General features: G+C 44.6%; 1 protein-coding gene across 2 annotated transcripts in view; it reads left to right on the top strand.

The window, feature by feature from the left end:
* The window catches only part of LOC148474937 (kazal-type serine protease inhibitor domain-containing protein 1-like), a 67048-nt gene that overhangs the window by 22000 nt on the left and 17877 nt on the right, over positions 1–27171 (top strand). Inside the window, exon 1 of one of the 2 annotated variants that reach the window (XR_015872812.1) lies at positions 23987–24244. The exons of the other annotated variant lie outside the window; for it this stretch is intronic. The gene's annotated coding sequence lies outside the window, so the exon portion shown is untranslated. Of the gene's footprint in view, positions 1–23986; positions 24245–27171 lie in introns of those variants that run through there. 2 annotated transcript variants of the gene reach the window in all.

Raw genomic sequence — 27171 nt, 5'->3', positions numbered from 1 at the left:
TATACACAGTCAGTATAGGTGCAGAGCTGTTATACACAGTCAGTATAGGAGCAGAGCTTGTTATACCCAGTCAGTATAGGAGCAGAGCTTGTTATACACAGTCAGTATAGGAGCAGAGCTGTTATACACAGTCAGTATAGGTGCAGAGCTGTTATACACAGTCAGTATAGGTGCAGAGCTTTGTTATACACAGTCAGTATAGGTGCAGAGCTGTTATACACAGTCAGTATAGGTGCAGAGCTGTTATACACAGTCAGTACAGGTGCAGAGCTGTTATACACAGTCAGTACAGGTGCAGAGCTTGTTATACACAGTCAGTACAGGTGCAGAGCTGTTAGACACAGTCAGTATAGGTGCAGAGCTGTTATACACAGTCAGTACAGGTGCAGAGCTTGTTATACACAGTCAGTATAGGAGCAGAGCTGTTATACACAGTCAGTACAGGTGCAGAGCTTGTTATACACAGTCAGTATAGGAGCAGAGCTGTTATACACTGTCAGTATAGGTGCAGAGCTGTTATACACAGTCAGTATAGGTGCAGAGCTGTTATATACAGTCAGTATAGGTGCAGAGCTGTTATACACAGTCAGTACAGTTGCAGAGCTTTGTTAGACACAGTCAGTATAGGTGCAGAGCTGTTATACACAGTCAGTATAGGAGCACAGCTGTTATACACAGTCAGTACAGGCGCAGAGCTTAGTCAGATGCAGCACATACAAATATAGATGCAGAGCTGTTATACACAGTCAGTATAGGTGCAGAGCTGTTATACACAGTCAGTATAAGTGCAGAGCTGTTATACATAGTCAGTACAGGTGCAGAGCTCTGTTATACACAGTCAGTACAGGTGCAGAGCTGTTATACACAGTCAGTACAGGTGCAGAGCTCTGTTATACAAAGTCAGTACACGTGCAGAGCTGTTATACACAGTCAGTATAGTTGCAGAGCTGTTATACACAGTCAGTATAGGTGCAGAGCTTGTTATACACAGTCAGTACAGGTGCAGAGCTGTTATACACAGTCAGTACAGGTGCAGAGCTTGTTATACACAGTCAGTACAGGTGCAGAGCTTGTTATACACAGTCAGTATAGGAGCAGAGCTGTTATACACAGTCAGTACAGGTGCAGAGCTTGTTATACACAGTCAGTATAGGAGCAGAGCTGTTATACACAGTCAGTATAGGTGCAGAGCTTTGTTACACACAGTCAGTATAGGTGCAGAGCTGTTATACACAGTCAGTAATGGTGCAGAGCTGTTATACACAGTCAGTATAGTTGCAGAGCTGTTATACACAGTCAGTATAGGTGCAGAGCTGTTATACACAGTCAGTACAGGTGCAGAGCTCTGTTATACACAGTCAGAACAGGTGCAGAGCTGTTATACACAGTCAGTATATGAGCAGAGCTTGTTATACACAGTCAGTATAGGTGCAGAGCTGTTATACACAGTCAGTATAGGTGCAGAGCTGTTATACACAGTCAGTACAGGTGCAGAGCTTTGTTATACACAGTCAGTATAGGTGCGGAGCTGTTATACACAGTCAGTATAGGTTCAGAGCTGTTATACATAGTCAGTACAGGTGCAGAGCTGTTATACACAGTCAGTATAAGTGCAGAGCTGTTATACATAGTCAGTACAGGTGCAGAGCTCTGTTAGACACAGTCAGTACACGTGCAGAGCTGTTATACACAGTCAGTATAGTTGCAGAGCTGTTATACACAGTCAGTATAGGTGCAGAGCTTGTTATACACAGTCAGTATAGGTGCAGAGCTGTTATACACAGTCAGTACAGGTGCAGAGCTTTGTTATACACAGTCAGTATAGGTGCAGAGCTGTTATACACAGTCAGTATAGGATCAGAGCTGTTATACACAGTCAGTAAAGGTGCAGAGCTGTTATACACAGTCAGTATAGGTGCAGAGCTGTTATACACAGTCAGTAAAGGTGCAGAGCTTGTTATACACAGTCAGTACAGGTGCAGAGCTTGTTATACACAGTCAGTATAGGAGCAGAGCTGTTATACACAGTCAGTACAGGTGCAGAGCTTGTTATACACAGTCAGTATAGGAGCAGAGCTGTTATACACAGTCAGTATAGGTGCAGAGCTTTGTTACACACAGTCAGTATAGGTGCAGAGCTGTTATATACAGTCAGTAAAGGTGTAGAGCTGTTATACACAGTCAGTATAGGTGCAGAGCTTGTTATACACAGTCAGTATAGGAGCAGAGCTGTTATACACAGTCAGTACAGGTGCAGAGCTTGTTATACACAGTCAGAACAGGTGCAGAGCTGTTAGACACAGTCAGTACAGGTGCAGAGCTGTTAGACACAGTCAGTACAGGTGCAGAGCTTGTTATACACAGTCAGTATAGGTGCAGAGCTGTTATACACAGTCAGTACAGGTGCAGAGCTTTGTTATACACAGTCAGTATAGGTGCGGAGCTGTTATACACAGTCAGTATAGGTTCAGAGCTGTTATACACAGTCAGTAAAGGTGCAGAGCTGTTATACACAGTCAGTATAAGTGCAGAGCTGTTATACACAGTCAATATAGATGCAGAGCTGTTATACACAGTCAGTATAGGTGCAGAGCTTTGTTACACACAGTCAGTATAGGTGCAGAGCTGTTATATACAGTCAGTAAAGGTGCAGAGCTGTTATACACAGTCAGTATAAGTGCAGAGCTGTTATACACAGTCAGTACAGGTGCAGAGCTGTTATACACAGTCAGTATAGGTGCAGAGCTGTTATACACAGTCAGTATAAGTGCAGAGCTGTTATACACAGTCAGTATGGGTGCAGAGCTGTTATACACAGTCAGTATAGGAGCAGAGCTTGTTATACACAGTCAGTATAGGTGTAGAGCTGTTATACACAGTCAGTATAGGCGCAGAGCTTAGTCAGATGCAGCACATACAAATAAAGATGCAGAGCTGTTATACACAGTCAGTATAGGTGCAGAGCTGTTATACACAGTCAGTATAGGTGCAGAGCTGTTATACACAGTCAGTATAGGTGCAGAGCTCTGTTATACACAGTCAGTATAGGTGCAGAGCTGTTATACACAGTCAGTATAGGTGCAGAGCTGTTATACACAGTCAGTACAGGTGCAGAGCTGTTATACACAGTCAGTACAGGTGCAGAGCTGTTATACACAGTCAGTACAGGTGCAGAGCTGTTATACACAGTCAGTACAGGTGCAGAGCTTGTTATACACAGTCAGTACAGGTGCAGAGCTTGTTATACACAGCCTGTATAGGTGCAGAGCTTTTATACACAGTCAGTACAGGTGCAGAGATGTTATACACAGTCAGTATAGGTGCAGAGCTTTGTTACACACAGTCAGTATAGGTGCAGAGCTGTTATATACAGTCAGTAAAGGTGCAGAGCTGTTATACACAGTCAGTATAAGTGCAGAGCTGTTATACACAGTCAGTACAGGTGCAGAGCTGTTATACACAGTCAGTATAGGTGCAGAGCTGTTATACACAGTCAGTATAAGTGCAGAGCTGTTATACACAGTCAGTATAGGTGCAGAGCTGTTATACACAGTCAGTATAGGAGCAGAGCTTGTTATACACAGTCAGTATAGGTGTAGAGCTGTTATACACAGTCAGTATAGGTGCAGAGCTTTGTTATACACAGTCAGTATAGGCGCAGAGCTTAGTCAGATGCAGCACATACAAATAAAGATGCAGAGCTGTTATACACAGTCAGTATAGGTGCAGAGCTGTTATACACAGTCAGTATAGGTGCAGAGCTGTTATACACAGTCAGTATAGGTGCAGAGCTCTGTTATACACAGTCATTATAGGTGCAGAGCTGTTATACACAGTCAGTATAGGTGCAGAGCTGTTATACACAGTCAGTACAGGTGCAGAGCTGTTATACACAGTCAGTACAGGTGCAGAGCTGTTATACACAGTCAGTACAGGTGCAGAGCTGTTATACACAGTCAGTACAGGTGCAGAGCTGTTATACACAGTCAGTACAGGTGCAGAGCTTGTTATACACAGTCAGTACAGGTGCAGAGCTTGTTATACACAGCCTGTATAGGTGCAGAGCTTTTATACACAGTCAGTACAGGTGCAGAGCTGTTATACACAGTCAGTACAGGTGCAGAGCTGTTATACACAGTCAGTACAGGTGCAGAGCTCTGTTATACACAGTCAGTACAGGTGCAGAGCTGTTATACACAGTCAGTATTTGTGCAGAGCTTGTTATACACAGTCAGTATAGGTGCAGAGCTGTTATACACAGTCAGTATAGGTGCAGAGCTTTGTTATACACAGTCAGTAAAGGTGCAGAGCTGTTATACACAGTCAGTACAGGTGCAGAGCTTGTTATGCACAGTCAGTACAGGTGCAGAGCTTGTTATGCACAGTCAGTACAGGTGCAGAGCTTGTTATACACAGTCAGTATAGGAGCAGAGCTGTTATACACAGTCAGTACAGGTGCAGAGCTTGTTATACACAGTCAGCATAGGAGCAGAGCTGTAATACACAGTCAGTACAGGTGCAGAGCTTTGTTATACACAGTCAGTACACGTGCAGAGCTTGTTATAGACAGCCAGTATAGGTGCAGAGCTGTTATACACAGTCAGTATAGGTGCAGAGCTGTTATACACAGTCAGTATAGGTGCAGAGCTGTTATACACAGTCAGTACAGGTGCAGAGCTGTTATACACAGTCAGTACAGGTGCAGAGCTCTGTTTCACACAGTCAGTACAGGTGCAGAGCTGTTATACACAGTCAGTATAGTTGCAGAGCTGTTATACACAGTCAGTATAGGTGCAGAGCTTGTTATACAGAGTCAGTATAGGAGCAGAGCTGTTATACACAGTCAGTACAAGTGTAGAGCTTGTTATACACAGTCAGTACAGGTGCAGAGCTGTTAGACACAGTCAGTATAGGTGCAGAGCTGTTATACACAGTCAGTACAGGTGCAGAGCTTGTTATACACAGTCAGTATAGGAGCAGAGCTGTTATACACAGTCAGTATAGGTGCAGAGCTGTTATACACAGTCAGTACAGGTGCAGAGCTTTGTTATACACAGTCAGTATAGGTGCAGAGCTGTTATACACAGTCAGTATAAGATCAGAGCTGTTATACACAATCAGTAAAGGTGCAGAGCTGTTATACACAGTCAGTATAAGTGCAGAGCTGTTATACACAGTCAATATAGATGCAGAGCTGTTATACACAGTCAGTACAGGTGCAGAGCTTGTTATACACAGTCAGTACAGGTGCAGTGCTTGTTATACACAGTCAGTATAGGAGCAGAGCTGTTATACACAGTCAATATAGATGCAGAGCTGTTATACACAGTCAGTATAAGTGCAGAGCTGTTATACACAGTCAGTATAGGTGCAGAGCTGTTATACACAGTCAGTATAGGTGCAGAGCTGTTATACACAGTCAGTATAGGTGCAGAGCTGTTATACACAGTCAGTATAGGTGCAGAGCAGTTATACACAGTCTGTACAGGTGCAGAGCTTTGTTATACACAGTCAGTATAGGTGCAGAGCGTGTTATACACAGTCAGTATAGGTGCAGAGCTGTTATACACAGTCAGTATAGGAGCAGAGCTGTTATACACAGTCAGTACAGTCGCAGAGCTTAGTCAGATGCAGCACATACAAATATAGATGCAGAGCTGTTATACACAGTCAGCATAGGTGGAGAGCTGTTATACAAAGTCAGTATAAGTGCAGAGCTGTTATACACAGTCAGTACAGGTGCAGAGCTCTGTTATACACAGTCAGTACAGGTGCAGAGCTGTTATACACAGTCAGTACAGGTGCAGAGCTCTGTTAGACACAGTCAGTACACGTGCAGAGCTGTTATACACAGTCAGTATAGTTGCAGAGCTGTTATACACAGTCAGTATAGGTGCAGAGCTTGTTATACACAGTCAGTATAGGTGCAGAGCTGTTATACACAGTCAGTACAGGTGCAGAGCTTTGTTATACACAGTCAGTATAGGTGCAGAGCTGTTATACACAGTCAGTATAGGATCAGAGCTGTTATACACAGTCAGTAAAGGTGCAGAGCTGTTATACACAGTCAGTATAAGTGCAGAGCTTGTTATACACAGTCACTATTGATGCAGAGCTGTTATACACAGTCAGTACAGGTGCCGAGCTTGTTATACACAGTCAGTACAGGTGCAGAGCTTGTTATACACAGTCAGTATAGGTGCAGAGCAGTTATACACAGTCAGTACAGGTGCAGAGCATTGTTATACACAGTCAGTATAGGTGCAGAGCGTGTTAGACACAGTCAGTATAGGTGCAGAGCTGTTATACACAGTCAGTATAGGAGCAGAGCTGTTATACACAGTCAGTACAGTCGCAGAGCTTAGTCAGATGCAGCACATACAAATATAGATGCAGAGCTGTTATACACAGTCAGCATAGGTGCAGAGCTGTTATACACAGTCAGTATAAGTGCAGAGCTGTTATACACAGTCAGTACAGGTGCAGAGCTCTGTTATACACAGTCAGTACAGGTGCAGAGCTGTTATACACAGTCAGTACAGGTGCAGAGCTCTGTTAGACACAGTCAGTACACGTGCTGAGCTGTTATACACAGTCAGTATAGTTGCAGAGCTGTTATACACAGTCAGTATAGGTGCAGAGCTTGTGATACACAGTCAGTACAGGTGCAGAGCTGTTATACACAGTCAGTACAGGCGCAGAGCTTGTTATACACAGTCAGTACAGGTGCAGAGCTTGTTATACACAGTCAGTATAGGAGCAGAGCTGTTATACACAGTCAGTATAGGTGCAGAGCTTTGTTACACACAGTCAGTATAGGTGCAGAGCTGTTATATACAGTCAGTAAAGGTGTAGAGCTGTTATACACAGTCAGTATAGGTGCAGAGCTTGTTATACACAGTCAGTATAGGAGCAGAGCTGTTATACACAGTCAGTACAGGTGCAGAGCTTGTTATACACAGTCAGAACAGGTGCAGAGCTGTTAGACACAGTCAGTACAGGTGCAGAGCTGTTAGACACAGTCAGTACAGGTGCAGAGCTTGTTATACACAGTCAGTACAGGTGCAGAGCTGTTATACACAGTCAGTACAGGTGCAGAGCTTTGTTATACACAGTCAGTATAGGTGCGGAGCTGTTATACACAGTCAGTATAGGTGCGGAGCTGTTATACACAGTCAGTATAGGTGCGGAGCTGTTATACACAGTCAGTACAGGTGCAGAGCTCTGTTATACACAGTCAGTATATGAGCAGAGCTTGTTATACACAGTCAGTATAGGTGCAGAGCTGTTATACACAGTCAGTACAGGTGCAGAGCTGTTATACACAGTCAGTACAGGTGCAGAGCTGTTATACAGTCAGTATAGGTGCAGAGCTCTGTTATACACAGTCAGTATAGGTGCAGAGCTGTTATACACAGTCAGTATAGGTGCAGAGCTTGTTATACACAGTCAGTACAGGTGCAGAGCTTGTTATAGACAGCCAGTATAGGTGCAGAGCTGTTATACACAGTCAGTATAGTTGCAGAGCTGTTATACACAGTCAGTACAGGTGCAGAGCTGTTATACACAGTCAGTACAGGTGCAGAGCTGTTATACACAGTCAGTACAGGTGCAGAGCTCTGTTACACACAGTCAGTACAGGTGCAGAGCTGTTATACACAGTCAGTATAGTTGCAGAGCTGTTACACACAGTCAGTATAGGTGCAGATCTTGTTATACACAGTCAGTATAGGAGCAGAGCTGTTATACACAGTCTGTACAAGTGTAGAGCTTGTTATACACAGTCAGTACAGGTGCAGAGCTGTTAGACACAGTCAGTATAGGTGCAGAGCTGTTATACACAGTCAGTACAGGTGCAGAGCTTGTTATACACAGTCAGTATAAGTGCAGAGCTGTTATACACAGTCAGTACAGGTGCAGAGCTTTGTTATACACAGTCAGTATAGGTGCAGAGCTGTTATACACAGTCAGTATAGGATCAGAGCTGTTATACACAGTCAGTAAAGGTGCAGAGCTGTTATACACAGTCAGTATAAGTGCAGAGCTGTTATACACAGTCAATATAGATGCAGAGCTGTTATACACAGTCAGTACAGGTGCAGAGCTTGTTATACACAGTCAGTACAGATGCAGAGCTTGTTATACACAGTCAGTATAGGAGCAGAGCTGTTATACACAGTCAATATAGATGCAGAGCTGTTATACACAGTCAGAATAGGTGCAGAGCTGTTATACACAGTCAATACAGGAGCAGAGCTGTTATACACAGTCAGTACAGGTGCAGAGCTTGTTATACACAGTCAGAATAGGTGCAGAGCTGTTATATACAGTCAGTAAAGGTGAAGAGCTGTTATACACAGTCAGTATAAGTGCAGAGCTCTTATACACAGTTAGTATAGGTGCAGAGCTGTTATACACAGTCAGTATAAGTGCAGAGCTGTTATAAACAGTCAGTATAGGTGCAGAGCAGTTATACACTGTCAGTATAGGTGCAGAGCAGTTATACACAGTCTGTACAGGTGCAGAGCTTTGTTATACACAGTCAGTATAGGTGCAGAGCGTGTTAGACACAGTCAGTATAGGTGCAGAGCTGTTATACACAGTCAGTATAGGAGCAGAGCTGTTATACACAGTCAGTACAGTCGCAGAGCTAAGTCAGATGCAGCACATACAAATATAGATGCAGAGCTGTTATACACAGTCAGCATAGGTGGAGAGCTGTTATACAAAGTCAGTATAAGTGCAGAGCTGTTATACACAGTCAGTACAGGTGCAGAGCTGTTATACAAAGTCAGTATAAGTGCAGAGCTGTTATACACAGTCAGTACAGGTGCAGAGCTCTGTTAGACACAGTCAGTACACGTGCAGAGCTGTTATACACAGTCAGTATAGTTGCAGAGCTGTTATACACAGTCAGTATAGGTGCAGAGCTTGTTATACACAGTCAGTATAGGTGCAGAGCTGTTATACACAGTCAGTACAGGTGCAGAGCTTTGTTATACACAGTCAGTATAGGTGCAGAGCTGTTATACACAGTCAGTATAGGATCAGAGCTGTTATACACAGTCAGTAAAGGTGCAGAGCTGTTATACACAGTCAGTATAGGTGCAGAGCTGTTATACACAGTCAGTAAAGGTGCAGAGCTTGTTATACACAGTCAGTACAGGTGCAGAGCTTGTTATACACAGTCAGTATAGGAGCAGAGCTGTTATACACAGTCAGTACAGGTGCAGAGCTTGTTATACACAGTCAGTATAGGAGCAGAGCTGTTATACACAGTCAGTATAGGTGCAGAGCTTTGTTACACACAGTCAGTATAGGTGCAGAGCTGTTATATACAGTCAGTAAAGGTGTAGAGCTGTTATACACAGTCAGTATAGGTGCAGAGCTTGTTATACACAGTCAGTATAGGAGCAGAGCTGTTATACACAGTCAGTACAGGTGCAGAGCTTGATATACACAGTCAGAACAGGTGCAGAGCTGTTAGACACAGTCAGTACAGGTGCAGAGCTGTTAGACACAGTCAGTACAGGTGCAGAGCTTGTTATACACAGTCAGTATAGGTGCAGAGCTGTTATACACAGTCAGTACAGGTGCAGAGCTTTGTTATACACAGTCAGTATAGGTGCGGAGCTGTTATACACAGTCAGTATAGGTTCAGAGCTGTTATACACAGTCAGTAAAGGTGCAGAGCTGTTATACACAGTCAGTATATGTGCAGAGCTGTTATACACAGTCAATATAGATGCAGAGCTGTTATACACAGTCAGTATAGGTGCAGAGCTTTGTTACACACAGTCAGTATAGGTGCAGAGCTGTTATATACAGTCAGTAAAGGTGCAGAGCTGTTATACACAGTCAGTATAAGTGCAGAGCTGTTATACACAGTCAGTACAGGTGCAGAGCTGTTATACACAGTCAGTATAGGTGCAGAGCTGTTATACACAGTCAGTATAAGTGCAGAGCTGTTATACACAGTCAGTATAGGTGCAGAGCTGTTATACACAGTCAGTATAGGAGCAGAGCTTGTTATACACAGTCAGTATAGGTGTAGAGCTGTTATACACAGTCAGTATAGGCGCAGAGCTTAGTCAGATGCAGCACATACAAATAAAGATGCAGAGCTGTTATACACAGTCAGTATAGGTGCAGAGCTGTTATACACAGTCAGTATAGGTGCAGAGCTGTTATACACAGTCAGTATAGGTGCAGAGCTCTGTTATACACAGTCAGTATAGGTGCAGAGCTGTTATACACAGTCAGTACAGGTGCAGAGCTGTTATACACAGTCAGTACAGGTGCAGAGCTGTTATACACAGTCAGTACAGGTGCAGAGCTGTTATACACAGTCAGTACAGGTGCAGAGCTTGTTATACACAGTCAGTACAGGTGCAGAGCTTGTTATACACAGCCTGTATAGGTGCAGAGCTTTTATACACAGTCAGTACAGGTGCAGAGATGTTATACACAGTCAGTATAGGTGCAGAGCTTTGTTACACACAGTCAGTATAGGTGCAGAGCTGTTATATACAGTCAGTAAAGGTGCAGAGCTGTTATACACAGTCAGTATAAGTGCAGAGCTGTTATACACAGTCAGTACAGGTGCAGAGCTGTTATACACAGTCAGTATAGGTGCAGAGCTGTTATACACAGTCAGTATAAGTGCAGAGCTGTTATACACAGTCAGTATAGGTGCAGAGCTGTTATACACAGTCAGTATAGGAGCAGAGCTTGTTATACACAGTCAGTATAGGTGTAGAGCTGTTATACACAGTCAGTATAGGTGCAGAGCTTTGTTATACACAGTCAGTATAGGCGCAGAGCTTAGTCAGATGCAGCACATACAAATAAAGATGCAGAGCTGTTATACACAGTCAGTATAGGTGCAGAGCTGTTATACACAGTCAGTATAGGTGCAGAGCTGTTATACACAGTCAGTATAGGTGCAGAGCTCTGTTATACACAGTCATTATAGGTGCAGAGCTGTTATACACAGTCAGTATAGGTGCAGAGCTGTTATACACAGTCAGTACAGGTGCAGAGCTGTTATACACAGTCAGTACAGGTGCAGAGCTGTTATACACAGTCAGTACAGGTGCAGAGCTGTTATACACAGTCAGTACAGGTGCAGAGCTTGTTATACACAGTCAGTACAGGTGCAGAGCTTGTTATACACAGCCTGTATAGGTGCAGAGCTTTTATACACAGTCAGTACAGGTGCAGAGCTGTTATACACAGTCAGTACAGGTGCAGAGCTGTTATACACAGTCAGTACAGGTGCAGAGCTCTGTTATACACAGTCAGTACAGGTGCAGAGCTGTTATACACAGTCAGTATTTGTGCAGAGCTTGTTATACACAGTCAGTATAGGTGCAGAGCTGTTATACACAGTCAGTATAGGTGCAGAGCTTTGTTATACACAGTCAGTAAAGGTGCAGAGCTGTTATACACAGTCAGTACAGGTGCAGAGCTTGTTATGCACAGTCAGTACAGGTGCAGAGCTTGTTATGCACAGTCAGTACAGGTGCAGAGCTTGTTATACACAGTCAGTATAGGAGCAGAGCTGTTATACACAGTCAGTACAGGTGCAGAGCTTGTTATACACAGTCAGCATAGGAGCAGAGCTGTAATACACAGTCAGTACAGGTGCAGAGCTTTGTTATACACAGTCAGTACACGTGCAGAGCTGTTATACACAGTCAGTATAGTTGCAGAGCTGTTATACACAGTCAGTATAGGTGCAGAGCTTGTTATACACAGTCAGTACAGGTGCAGAGCTGTTATACAGTCAGTACAGGGGCAGAGCTTTGTTATACACAGTCAGTATAGGTGCAGAGCTGTTATACACAGTCAGTATAGGTGCAGAGCTGTTATACACAGTCAGTATAGGTGCAGAGCTTTGTTATACACAGTCAGTATAGGTGCAGAGCTTTGTTATACACAGTCAGTAAAGGTGCAGAGCTGTTATACACAGTCAGTATAAGTGCAGAGCTGTTATACACAATCAGTATAGATGCAGAGCTGTTATACACAGTCAGTACAGGTACAGAGTTGTTATACACAGTCAGTACAGGTGCAGAGCTTGTTATGCACAGTCAGTACAGGTGCAGAGCTTGTTATACACAGTCAGTATAGGAGCAGAGCTGTTATACACAGTCAGTACAGGTGCAGAGCTTGTTATACACAGTCAGTATAGGAGCAGAGCTGTTATACACAGTCAGTATAGGTGCAGAGCTTTGTTATACACAGTCAGTATAGGTGCAGAGCTGTTATATACAGTCAATAAAGGAGCAGAGCTGTTATACACAGTCAGTATAAGTGCAGAGCTGTTATACACAGTCAGTATAGGTGCAAAGCTGTTATACACAGTCAGTACAGGTGCAGAGCTGTTATACACAGTCAGTACAGGTGCAGAGCTGTTATACACAGTCAGTACAGGTGCAGAGCTCTGTTGTACACAGTCAGTACAGGTGCAGAGCTGTTAGACACAGTCAGTACAGGTGCAGAGCTGTTAGACACAGTCAGTACAGGTGCAGAGCTTGTTATACACAGTCAGTATAGGTGCAGAGCTGTTATACACAGTCAGTATAGGTGCAGAGCTGTTATACACAGTCAGTATAGGTTCAGAGCTGTTATACACAGTCAGTAAAGGTGCAGAGCTGTTATACACAGTATAAGTGCAGAGCTGTTATACACAGTCAATATAGATGCAGAGCTGTTAGACACAGTCAGTACAGGTGCAGAGCTGTTATACACAGTCAGTACAGGTGCAGAGCTTGTTATACACAGTAAGTACAGGTGCACAGCTTGTTATACACAGTCAGTATAGGAGCAGAGCTGGTATACACAGTCAGTACAGGTGGAGAGCTTGTTATACACAGTCAGTATAGGAGCAGAGCTGTTATACACAGTCAGTATAGGTGCAGAGCTTTGTTAGACACAGTCAGTATAGGTGCAGAGCTGTTATATACAGTCAGTAAAGGTGCAGAGCTGTTATACACAGTCAGTATAAGTGCAGAGCTGTTATACACAGTCAGTATAGGTGCAGAGCTGTTATACACAGTCAGTACAGGTGCAGAGCTGTTATACACAGTCAGTACAGGTGCAGAGCTGTTATACACAGTCAGTACAGGTGCAGAGCTTTGTTATACACAGTCAGTATAGGTGCAGAGCGTGTTAGACACAGTCAGTATAGGTGCAGAGCTGTTATACACAGTCAGTATAGGAGCAGAGCTGTTATACACAGTCAGTATAGGTGCAGAGCTTTGTTATACACAGTCAGTACAGGCGCAGAGCTTAGTCAGATGCAGCACATACAAATATAGATGCAGAGCTGTTATACACAGTCAGTATAGGTGCAGAGCTGATATACACAGTCAGTATAAGTGCAGAGCTGTTATACACAGTCAGTACAGGTGCAGAGCTGTTATACACAGTCAGTATAGGTGCAGAGCTGTTATACACAGTCAGTATAGGAGCAGAGCTTGTTATACACAGTCAGTATAGGTGCAGAGCTGTTATACACAGTCAGTATAGGTGCAAAGCTTTGTTATACACAGTCAGTATAGGCGCAGAGCTTAGTCAGATGCAGCACATACATATATAGATGCAGAGCTGTTATACACAGTCAGTATAGGTGCAGAGCTGTTATACACAGTCAGTATAGGTGCAGAGCTGTTATACACAGTCAGTATAGGTGCAGAGCTCTGTTATACACAGTCAGTATAGGTGCAGAGCTGTTATACACAGTCAGTATAGGTGCAGAGCGTGTTAGTCACAGTCAGTACAGGTGCAGAGCTGTTATACACAGTCAGTATATGAGCAGAGCTTGTTATACACAGTCAGTATAGGAGCAGAGCTGTTATACACAGTCAGTATAGATGCAGAGCTTTGTTATACACAGTCAGTACAGGCGCAGAGCTTAGTCAGATGCAGCACATACAAATATAGATGCAGAGCTGTTATACACAGTCAGTATAGGTGCAGAGCTGTTATACACAGTCTGTATAAGTGCAGAGCTGTTATACACAGTCAGTACAGGTGCAGAGCTGTTATACACAGTCAGTATAGGTGCAGAGCTGTTATACACAGTCAGTATAGGTGCAGAGCTGTTATACACAGTCAGTATAGGAGCAGAGCTTGTTATACACAGTCAGTATAGGTGCAGAGCTGTTATACACAGTCAGTATAGGTGCAGAGCTTTGTTATACACAGTCAGTATAGGCGCAGAGCTTAGTCAGATGCAGCACATACAAATATAGATGCAGAGCTGTTATACACAGTCAGTATAGGTGCAGAGATGTTATACACTGTCAGTATAGGTGCAGAGCTGTTATACACAGTCAGTATAGGTGCAGAGCTCTGTTATACACAGTCAGTATAGGTGCAGAGCTGTTATACACAGTCAGTATAGGTGCAGAGCGTGTTAGACACAGTCAGTACAGGTGCAGAGCTGTTATACACAGTCAGTATATGAGCAGAGCTTGTTATACACAGTCAGTGCAGGTGCAGAGTTGTTATACACAGTCAGTACAGGTGCAGAGCTGTTATACACAGTCAGTATAGGTGCAGAGCTGTTATACACAGACAGTATAGGTGCAGAGCTGTTATACACAGTCAGTACAGGTGCAGAGCTTGTTATACTCAGTCAGTACAGTTGCAGAGCTGTTATACACAGTCAGTATAGGTGTTGAGCTGTTATACACAGTCAGTATAGGTGCAGAGCTCTGTTATACACAGTCAGTATAGGTGCAGAGCTCTGTTATACACAGTCAGTACAGGTGCAGAGCTGTTATGCACAGTCAGTACAGGTGCAGAGCTGTTATACACAGTCAGTACAGGTGCAGAGCTGTTATACACAGTCAGTACAGGTGCAGAGCTGTTATACACAGTCAGTAAAGGGGCAGAGCTGTTATACACAGTCAGAACAGGGGCAGAGCTGTTATACACAGTCCGTACAGGCACAGAGCTTAGTCAGATGCAGCACATTCAAATATAGATGCAGAGCTGTTATACACAGTCAGTATAGGTGCAGAGATTTGTTATACACAGTCAGTATAGGTGCAGAGCTGTTATACACAGTCAGTATAGGTGCAGAGCTGTTATACACAGTCAGTACAGGTGCAGAGCTTTTATACACAGTCAGTACAGGTGCAGAGCTGTTATACACAGTCAGTACAGGTGCAGAGCTGTTATACACAGTCAGTACAGGTGCAGAGCTGATTTACACAGTCAGTACAGGTGCAGAGCTGTTATACACAGTCAGTATAGGTGCAGAGCTGTTATACACAGTCAGTACAGGTGTAGAGCTTGTTATACACAGTCAGTACAGGTGCAGAGCTGTTATACACAGTCAGTACAGGTGCAGAGCTCTGTTATACACAGTCAGTACAGGTGCAGAGCTGTTATACACAGTCAGTATAGGTGCAGAGCTTGCATACACAGTCAGTATAGGTGCAGAGCTTGCTATACACAGTCTGTATAGAAGCAGAGCTGTTATACACAGTCAGTACAGGTGCAGAGCTGTTATACACAGTCAGTACAGGTGCAGAGCTGTTATACACAGTCAGTACAGGTGCAGAGCTGTTATACACAGTCAGTATAGGTGCAGAGCTGTTATACACAGTCAGTACAGGTGTAGAGCTTGTTATACACAGTCAGTACAGGTGCAGAGCGTGTTATACACAGTCAGTACAGGTGCAGAGCGTGTTATACACAGTCAGTACAGGTGCAGAGCGTGTTATACACAGTCAGTATAGGTGCAGAGCTGTTATACACAGTCAGTACAGGTGCAGAGCTGTTATACACAGTCAGTACAGGTGCAGAGCTTGTTATACACAGTCAGTACAGGTGCACAGCTTGTTATACACAGTCAGTATAGGAGCAGAGCTGGTATACACAGTCAGTACAGGTGCAGAGCTTGTTATACACAGTCAGTATAGGAGCAGAGCTGTTATATACAGTCAGTAAAGGTGCAGAGCTGTTATACACAGTCAGTATAAGTGCAGAGCTGTTATACACAGTCAGTATAGGTGCAGAGCTGTTATACACAGTCAGTACAGGTGCAGAGCTGTTATACACAGTCAGTACAGGTGCAGAGCTGTTATACACAGTCAGTACAGGTGCAGAGCTTTGTTATACACAGTCAGTATAGGTGCAGAGCGTGTTAGACACAGTCAGTATAGGTGCAGAGCTGTTATACACAGTCAGTATAGGAGCAGAGCTGTTATACACAGTCAGTATAGGTGCAGAGCTTTGTTATACACAGTCAGTACAGGCGCAGAGCTTAGTCAGATGCAGCACATACAAATATAGATGCAGAGCTGTTATACACAGTCAGTATAGGTGCAGAGCTGTTATACACAGTCAGTATAAGTGCAGAGCTGTTATACACAGTCAGTACAGGTGCAGAGCTGTTATACACAGTCAGTACAGGTGCAGAGCTGTTATACACAGTCAGTATAAGTGCAGAGCTGTTATACACAGTCAGTATAGGAGCAGAGCTTGTTATACACAGTCAGTATAGGTGCAGAGCTGTTATACACAGTCAGTATAGGTGCAAAGCTTTGTTATACATAGTCAGTATAGGCGCAGAGCTTAGTCAGTTGCAGCACATACATATATAGATGCAGAGCTGTTATACACAGTCAGTATAGGTGCAGAGATGTTATACACAGTCAGTATAGGTGCAGAGCTGTTATACACAGTCAGTATAGGTGCAGAGCTCTGTTATACACAGTCAGTATAGGTGCAGAGCTGTTATACACAGTCAGTATAGGTGCAGAGCTTTGTTAGACACAGTCAGTATAGGTGCAGAGCTGTTATATACAGTCAGTAAAGGTGCAGAGCTGTTATACACAGTCAGTATAAGTGCAGAGCTGTTATACACAGTCAGTATAGGTGCAGAGCTGTTATACACAGTCAGTACAGGTGCAGAGCTGTTATACACAGTCAGTACAGGTGCAGAGCTGTTATACACAGTCAGTACAGGTGCAGAGCTTTGTTATACACAGTCAGTATAGGTGCAGAGCGTGTTAGACACAGTCAGTATAGGTGCAGAGCTGTTATACACAGTCAGTATAGGAGCAGAGCTGTTATACACAGTCAGTATAGGTGCAGAGCTTTGTTATACACAGTCAGTACAGGCGCAGAGCTTAGTCAGATGCAGCACATACAAATATAGATGCAGAGCTGTTATACACAGTCAGTATAGGTGCAGAGCTGATATACACAGTCAGTATAAGTGCAGAGCTGTTATACACAGTCAGTACAGGTGCAGAGCTGTTATACACAGTCAGTATAGGTGCAGAGCTGTTATACACAGTCAGTATAGGAGCAGAGCTTGTTATACACAGTCAGTATAGGTGCAGAGCTGTTATACACAGTCAGTATAGGTGCAAAGCTTTGTTATACACAGTCAGTATAGGCGCAGAGCTTAGTCAGATGCAGCACATACATATATAGATGCAGAGCTGTTATACACAGTCAGTATAGGTGCAGAGCTGTTATACACAGTCAGTATAGGTGCAGAGCTGTTATACACAGTCAGTATAGGTGCAGAGCTCTGTTATACACAGTCAGTATAGGTGCAGAGCTGTTATACACAGTCAGTATAGGTGCAGAGCGTGTTAGTCACAGTCAGTACAGGTGCAGAGCTGTTATACACAGTCAGTATATGAGCAGAGCTTGTTATACACAGTCAGTATAGGAGCAGAGCTGTTATACACAGTCAGTATAGATGCAGAGCTTTGTTATACACAGTACAGGCGCAGAGCTTAGTCAGATGCAGCACATACAAATATAGATGCAGAGCTGTTATACACAGTCAGTATAGGTGCAGAGCTGTTATACACAGTCTGTATAAGTGCAGAGCTGTTATACACAGTCAGTACAGGTGCAGAGCTGTTATACACAGTCAGTATAGGTGCAGAGCTGTTATACACAGTCAGTATAGGTGCAGAGCTGTTATACACAGTCAGTATAGGAGCAGAGCTTGTTATACACAGTCAGTATAGGTGCAGAGCTGTTATACACAGTCAGTATAGGTGCAGAGCTTTGTTATACACAGTCAGTATAGGCGCAGAGCTTAGTCAGATGCAGCACATACAAATATAGATGCAGAGCTGTTATACACAGTCAGTATAGGTGCAGAGATGTTATACACTGTCAGTATAGGTGCAGAGCTGTTATACACAGTCAGTATAGGTGCAGAGCTCTGTTATACACAGTCAGTATAGGTGCAGAGCTGTTATACACAGTCAGTATAGGTGCAGAGCGTGTTAGACACAGTCAGTACAGGTGCAGAGCTGTTATACACAGTCAGTATATGAGCAGAGCTTGTTATACACAGTCAGTGCAGGTGCAGAGTTGTTATACACAGTCAGTACAGGTGCAGAGCTGTTATACACAGTCAGTATAGGTGCAGAGCTGTTATACACAGACAGTATAGGTGCAGAGCTGTTATACACAGTCAGTACAGGTGCAGAGCTTGTTATACTCAGTCAGTACAGTTGCAGAGCTGTTATACACAGTCAGTATAGGTGTTGAGCTGTTATACACAGTCAGTATAGGTGCAGAGCTCTGTTATACACAGTCAGTATAGGTGCAGAGCTCTGTTATACACAGTCAGTACAGGTGCAGAGCTGTTATGCACAGTCAGTACAGGTGCAGAGCTGTTATACACAGTCAGTACAGGTGCAGAGCTGTTATACACAGTCAGTACAGGTGCAGAGCTGTTATACACAGTCAGTAAAGGGGCAGAGCTGTTATACACAGTCAGAACAGGGGCAGAGCTGTTATACACAGTCCGTACAGGCACAGAGCTTAGTCAGATGCAGCACATTCAAATATAGATGCAGAGCTGTTATACACAGTCAGTATAGGTGCAGAGATTTGTTATACACAGTCAGTATAGGTGCAGAGCTGTTATACACAGTCAGTATAGGTGCAGAGCTGTTATACACAGTCAGTACAGGTGCAGAGCTTTTATACACAGTCAGTACAGGTGCAGAGCTGTTATACACAGTCAGTACAGGTGCAGAGCTGTTATACACAGTCAGTACAGGTGCAGAGCTGATTTACACAGTCAGTACAGGTGCAGAGCTGTTATACACAGTCAGTATAGGTGCAGAGCTGTTATACACAGTCAGTACAGGTGTAGAGCTTGTTATACACAGTCAGTACAGGTGCAGAGCTGTTATACACAGTCAGTACAGGTGCAGAGCTCTGTTATACACAGTCAGTACAGGTGCAGAGCTGTTATACACAGTCAGTATAGGTGCAGAGCTTGCATACACAGTCAGTATAGGTGCAGAGCTTGCTATACACAGTCTGTATAGAAGCAGAGCTGTTATACACAGTCAGTACAGGTGCAGAGCTGTTATACACAGTCAGTACAGGTGCAGAGCTGTTATACACAGTCAGTACAGGTGCAGAGCTGTTATACACAGTCAGTATAGGTGCAGAGCTGTTATACACAGTCAGTACAGGTGTAGAGCTTGTTATACACAGTCAGTACAGGTGCAGAGCGTGTTATACACAGTCAGTACAGGTGCAGAGCGTGTTATACACAGTCAGTACAGGTGCAGAGCGTGTTATACACAGTCAGTATAGGTGCAGAGCTGTTATACACAGTCAGTACAGGTGCAGAGCTGTTATACACAGTCAGTACAGGTGCAGAGCTTGTTATACACAGTCAGTACAGGTGCACAGCTTGTTATACACAGTCAGTATAGGAGCAGAGCTGGTATACACAGTCAGTACAGGTGCAGAGCTTGTTATACACAGTCAGTATAGGAGCAGAGCTGTTATATACAGTCAGTAAAGGTGCAGAGCTGTTATACACAGTCAGTATAAGTGCAGAGCTGTTATACACAGTCAGTATAGGTGCAGAGCTGTTATACACAGTCAGTACAGGTGCAGAGCTGTTATACACAGTCAGTACAGGTGCAGAGCTGTTATACACAGTCAGTACAGGTGCAGAGCTTTGTTATACACAGTCAGTATAGGTGCAGAGCGTGTTAGACACAGTCAGTATAGGTGCAGAGCTGTTATACACAGTCAGTATAGGAGCAGAGCTGTTATACACAGTCAGTATAGGTGCAGAGCTTTGTTATACACAGTCAGTACAGGCGCAGAGCTTAGTCAGATGCAGCACATACAAATATAGATGCAGAGCTGTTATACACAGTCAGTATAGGTGCAGAGCTGTTATACACAGTCAGTATAAGTGCAGAGCTGTTATACACAGTCAGTACAGGTGCAGAGCTGTTATACACAGTCAGTACAGGTGCAGAGCTGTTATACACAGTCAGTATAGGTGCAGAGCTGTTATACACAGTCAGTATAGGAGCAGAGCTTGTTATACACAGTCAGTATAGGTGCAGAGCTGTTATACACAGTCAGTATAGGTGCAAAGCTTTGTTATACACAGTCAGTATAGGCGCAGAGCTTAGTCAGTTGCAGCACATACATATATAGATGCAGAGCTGTTATACACAGTCAGTATAGGTGCAGAGATGTTATACACAGTCAGTATAGGTGCAGAGCTGTTATACACAGTCAGTATAGGTGCAGAGCTCTGTTATACACAGTCAGTATAGGTGCAGAGCTGTTATACACAGTCAGTATAGGTGCAGAGCGTGTTAGACACATTCAGTACAGGTGCAGAGCTGTTATACACAGTCAGTATATGAGCAGAGCTTGTTATACACAGTCAGTACAGGTGCAGAGTTGTTATACACAGTCAGTACAGGTGCAGAGCTGTTATACACAGTCAGTATAGGTGCAGAGCTGTTATACACAGACAGTACAGGTGCAGAGCTGTTATACACAGTCAGTACAGGTGCAGAGCTTGTTATACTCAGTCAGTACAGTTGCAGAGCTGTTATACACAGTCAGTATAGGTGCAGAGCTTGTTATACACAGTCAGTATAGGTGCAGAGCTGTTATACACAGTCAGTACAGGTGCAGAGCTTTGTTATACACAGTCAGTATAGGTGCAGAGCTGTTATACACAGTCAGTATATGTGCAGAGCTGTTATGCACAGTCAGTATAGGTGCAGAGCTTTGTTATACACAGTCAGTAAAGGTGCAGAGCTGTTATTCACAGTCAGTAAAGGTGCAGAGCTGTTATACACAGTCAGTATAAGTGTAGAGCTGATATACACAATCAGTATAGATGCAGAGCTGTTATACACAGTCAGTACAGGTGCAGAGCTGTTATACACAGTCAGTACAGGTGCAGAGCTTGTTATGCACAGTCAGCACAGGTGCAGAGCTTGTTATGCACAGTCAGTATAGGAGCAGAGCTTGTTATACACAGTCAGCATAGGAGCAGAGCTTGTTATACACAGTCAGTACAGGTGAAGAGCTTTGTTATACACAGTCAGTATAGGTGCAGAGCTGTTATACACAGTCAGTATAGGTGTAGAGCTGTTATACACAGTCAGTACAGGTGCAGAGCTTGTTATGCACAGTCAGCACAGGTGCAGAGCTTGTTATACACAGTCAGTACAGGTGCAGAGCTTGTTATACACAGTCAGCATAGGAGCAGAGCTTGTTATACACAGTCAGTACAGGTGCAGAGCTTTGTTATACACAGTCAGTATAGGTGCAGAGCTGTTATACACAGTCAGTATAGGTGTAGAGCTGTTATACACAGTCAGTACAGGTGCAGAGTTTGTTATACACAGTCATTATAGGTGCAGAGCTGTTATACACAGTCAGTATAGGTGCAGAGCTTGTTATACACAGTCAGTATAGGTGCAGAGCTGTTATACACAGTCAGTACAGGTGCAGAGCTGTTATACACAGTCAGTACAGGTGCAGAGCTGTTATACACTGTCAGTATAGGGGCAGAGCTGTTATACACAGTCAGTACAGGCGCAGAGCTTAGTCAGATGCTGCACATACAAATAAAGATGCAGAGCTGTTATACACAGTCAGTATAGGTGCAGAGCTTTGTTATACACAGTCAGTACAGGCGCAGAGCTTAGTCAGATGCTGCACATACAAATAAAGATGCAGAGCTGTTATACACAGTCAGTATAGGTGCAGAGCTTTGTTATACACAGTCAGTATAGGTGCAGAGCTGTTATACACAGTCAGTACAGGTGCAGAGCTGTTATACACAGTCAGTACAGGTGCAGAGCTGTTATACACAGTCAGTACAGGTGCAGAGCTGTTATACACAGTCAGTACAGGTGCAGAGCTGTTATACACAGTCAGTACAGGTGCAGAGCTGATATACACAGTCAGTACAGGTGCAGAGCTGTTATACACAGTCAGTACAGGTGCAGAGCTGTTATACACAGTCAGTACAGGTGCAGAGCTGTTATACACAGTCAGTACAGGTGCAGAGCTCTGTTATACACAGTCAGTACAGGTGCAGAGCTGTTATACACAGTCAGTATAGGTGCAGAGCTTCCATACATAGTCAGTATAGGTGCAGAGCTTGCTATACACAGTCAGTATAGAAGCAGAGCTGTTATACACAGTCAGTACAGGTGCAGAGCTTGTTATACACAGTCAGTACAGGTGCAGAGCTGTTATACACAGTCAGTACAGGTGCAGAGCTTTGTTATACACAGTCAGTATAGGTGCAGAGCTGTTATACACAGTCAGTATAGGTGCAGAGCTTTGTTATACACAGTCAGTAAAGGTGCAGAGCTGTTATACTCAGTCAGCATAAGTGCAGAGCTGTTATACACAGTCAGTATAAGTGCAGAGCTGTTATACACAGTCAGTATAGGTGCAGAGCTGTTAGACACAGTCAGTATAGGTGCAGAGCTTTGTTATACACAGTCAGTACAGGCGCAGAGCTGTTATACACAGTCAGTATAGGTGCAGAGCTTTTATACACAGTCAGTATAGGTGTAGAGCTGTTATACACAGTCAGTACAGGTGCAGAGCTTGTTATACACAGTCAGTATAGGTGCAGAGCTGTTGTACACAGTCAGTATAGGTGCAGAGCTTGTTATACACATTCAGTATAGGTGCAGAGCTGTTATACACAGTCAGTACAGGTGCAGAGCTGTTATACACAGTCAGTACAGGCGCAGAGCTTAGTCAGGTGCAGCACATACAAATATAGATGCAGAGCTGTTATACACAGTCAGTACAGGTGCAGAGCTGTTATACACAGTCAGTACAGGTGCAGAGCTGTTATACACAGTCAGTACAGGTGCAGAGCTGTTATACACAGTCAGTACAGGTGCAGAGCTGTTATACACAGTCAGTACAGGTGCAGAGCTGTTATACACAGTCAGTACAGGTGCAGAGCTGTTATACACAGTCAGTATAGGTGCAGAGCTGTTATACACAGTCAGTATAGGTGTAGAGCTTGTTATACACAGTCAGTACAGGTGCAGAGCTGTTATACACAGTCAGTACAGGTGCAGAGCGTGTTATACACAGTCAGTACAGGTGCAGAGCGTGTTATACACAGTCTGTACAGGTGCAGAGCGTGTTATACACAGTCAGTATAGGTGCAGAGCTGTTATACACAGTCAGTACAGGTGCAGAGCTGTTATACCCAGTCAGTATAGGTGCAGAGCTGTTATACACAGTCAGTATAGGTGCAGAGCTGTTATACCCAGTCAGTATAGGTGCAGAGCTGTTATACACAGTCAGTATAGGTGCAGAGCTGTTACACACAGTCAGTACAGGTGCAGAGCTTGTTATGCGCAGTCAGTACAGGTGCAGAGCTGTTAGACACAGTCAGTATAGGTGCAGAGCTGTTATACACAGTCAGTATAGGTGCAGAGCTGTTATACACAGTCAGTATAGGTGCAGAGCTGTTAGACACAGTCAGTATAGGTGCAGAGCTTGTTATACACAATCAGTATAGGTGCAGAGCTCTGTTAGATACAGCAGATCACAGCCTTGTGCATATACCACTCCCTTACCTAGAGCCCATAGTCACATACAGTATATCAGTTAGACCTCGAGTCTCCCATCATACTCTACACAGCAGCCAGATCACATTGTTGTAAACTGTCTGCAGACCCCCAGATCCCAGCATGACCAATTCCAGGAGGGACAAAATGCTCTGCTTGGAAATGATTGCAGCCACCTGTGCTGAAGCACCTGTCACAGGAGGCTGCAGTCATACATGAGGTGGGAAGCCCAGGAGCAGAGCATTGTGTACCTGATGGAACGGGTCATGTTGGGAGGTGTGCAGGCCTGTGTAATCGGACACAGAATGAGGTGACCCTCACTGAAGCAGGAGACAGATCAGTACTAGGTGAGATCTGTACTCTGTTACTCTGGTCTGAGACTCATTGGGGCTTATTGATTAATTGTTGCATTTGCAATGTGATGTGGACATGCTATTACCGTCCATGATAGCAGGAAAGTAATATCCACCCCCGTCCCTGCAATGTGATGTGGCCATGCTATTACCGTCCATGATAGCAGGAAAGTAATATCCACCCCCGTCCCTGCAATGTGATGTGGACATGCTATTACCGTCCATGATCGCAGGAAAGTAATATCCACCCCCGTCCCTGCAATGTGATGTGGCCATGCTATTACCGTCCATGATAGCAGGAAAGTAATATCCACCCCCGTCCCTGCAATGTGATGTGGACATGCTATTACCGTCCATGATAGCAGGAAAGTAATATCCACCCCCGTCCCTGCAATGTGATGAGGCCATGCTATTACCGTCCATGATAGCAGGAAAGTAATATCCACCCCCGTCCCTGCAATGTGATGTGGACATGCTATTACCGTCAATGATAGCAGGAAAGTAATATCCACCCCCATCCCTGCAATGTGATGTGGACATGCTATTACCGTCCATGATAGCAGGAAAGTAATATCCACCCCCGTCCCTGCAATGTGATGAGGCCATGCTATTACCGTCCATGATAGCAGGAAAGTAATATCCACCCCCGTCCCTGCAATGTGATGTGGACATGCTATTACCGTCAATGATAGCAGGAAAGTAATATCCACCCCCGTCCCTGCAATGTGATGTGGACATGCTATTACCGTCCATGATAGCAGGAAAGTAATATCCACCTCCGTCCCTGCAATGTGATGAGGCCATGCTATTACCGTCCATGATCGCAGGAAAGTAATATCCACCCCCGTCCCTGCAGTGTGATGAGGCCATGCTATTACCGTCCATGATAGCAGGAAAGTAATATCCACCCCCGTCCCTGCAATGTGATGTGGCCATGCTATTACCGTCCATGATAGCAGGAAAGTAATATCCACCCCCGTCCCTGCAATGTGATGTGGACATGCTATTACCGTCAATGATAGCAGGAAAGTAATATCCACCCCCGTCCCTGCAATGTGATGTGGACATGCTATTACCGTCCATGATAGCAGGAAAGTAATATCCACCCCCGTCCCTGCAATGTGATGAGGCCATGCTATTACCGTCCATGATCGCAGGAAAGTAATATCCACCCCCGTCCCTGCAGTGTGATGAGGCCATGCTATTACCGTCCATGATAGCAGGAAAGTAATATCCACCCCCGTCCCTGCAATGTGATGTGGCCATGCTATTACCGTCCATGATAGCAGGAAAGTAATATCCACCCCTGTCCCTGCAATGTGATGAGGCCATGCTATTACCGTCCATGATCGCAGGAAAGTAATATCCACCCCCGTCCCTGCAATGTGATGTGGCCATGCTATTACCGTCCATGACCGCAGGAAAGTAATATCCACCCCCGTCCCTGCAATGTGATGAGGCCATGCTATTACCGTCCATGACCGCAGGAAAGTAATATCCACCCCCGTCCCTGCAATGTGATGAGGCCATGCTATTACCGTCCATGATAGCAGGAAAGTAATATCCACCCCCGTCCCTGCAATGTGATGTGGCCATGCTATTACCGTCCATGATCGCAGGAAAGTAATATCCACCCCCGTCCCTGCAATGTGATGAGGCCATGCTATTACCGTCCATGATAGCAGGAAAGTAATATCCACCCCTGTCCCTGCAATGTGATGTGGCCATGCTATTACCGTCCATAATAGCAGGAAAGTAATATCCACCCCCGTCCCTGCAATGTGATGTGGCCATGCTATTACCGTCCATGACCGCAGGAAAGTAATATCCACCCCCGTCCCTGCAATGTGATGAGGCCATGCTATTACCGTCCATGACCGCAGGAAAGTAATATCCACCCCCGTCCCTGCAATGTGATGAGGCCATGCTATTACCGTCCATGATAGCAGGAAAGTAATATCCACCCCCGTCCCTGCAATGTGATGTGGCCATGCTATTACCATCCATGATCGCAGGAAAGTAATATCCACCCCCGTCCCTGCAATGTGATGAGGCCATGCTATTACCATCCATGATCGCAGGAAAGTAATATCCACCCCCGTCCCTGCAATGTGATGTGGGCATGCTATTACCGTCCATGATCGCAGGAAAGTAATATACACCCCCGTCCCTGCAATGTGATGTGGCCATGCTATTACCGTCCATGACGGCAGGAAAGTAATATCCACCCCCGTCCCTGCAATGTGATGTGGCCATGCTATTACCATCCATGATCGCAGGAAAGTAATATACACCCCCGTCCCTGCAATGTGATGTGGCCATGCTATTACCGTCCATGACGGCAGGAAAGTAATATCCACCCCCGTCCCTGCAATGTGATGAGGCCATGCTATTAAAGTCCAAGACCGCAGGTAAGTAATATCCACCCCCGCCCTGCAATGTGATGAGGCCATGCTATTACCGTCGATGATCGCAGGAAAGTAATATCCACCCCCGTCCCTGCAGTGTGATGTGGCCATGCTATTACCGTCCATGATCGCAGGAAAGTAATATCCACCCCCGTCCCTGCAATGTGATGTGGCCATGCTATTACCGTCCACGATCGCAGGAAAGTAATATCCACCCCCGTCCCTGCAATGTGATGTGGCCATGCTATTACCATCCATGATCGCAGGAAAGAAATATCCACCCCCGTCCCTGCAATGTGATGTGGGCATGCTATTACCGTCCATGATCGCAGGAAAGTAATATCCACCCCCGTCCCTGCAGTGTGATGTGGCCATGCTATTATCGTCCATGATCGCAGGAAAGTAATATCCACCCCCGTCCCTGCAGTGTGATGTGGCCATGCTATTACCGTCCATGATCGCAGGAAAGTAATATCCACCCCCATCCCTGCAATGTGATGTGGGCATGCTATT

Source organism: Taudactylus pleione, unplaced genomic scaffold (genome assembly GCF_031769625.1).
Source record: "Taudactylus pleione unplaced genomic scaffold, aTauple2 ptg000798l, whole genome shotgun sequence".
Taxonomy (NCBI): domain Eukaryota; kingdom Metazoa; phylum Chordata; class Amphibia; order Anura; family Myobatrachidae; genus Taudactylus; species Taudactylus pleione.
Note: the sequence above shows the minus strand (reverse complement) of the source record. Positions and strands in the feature narration are given on the sequence as shown.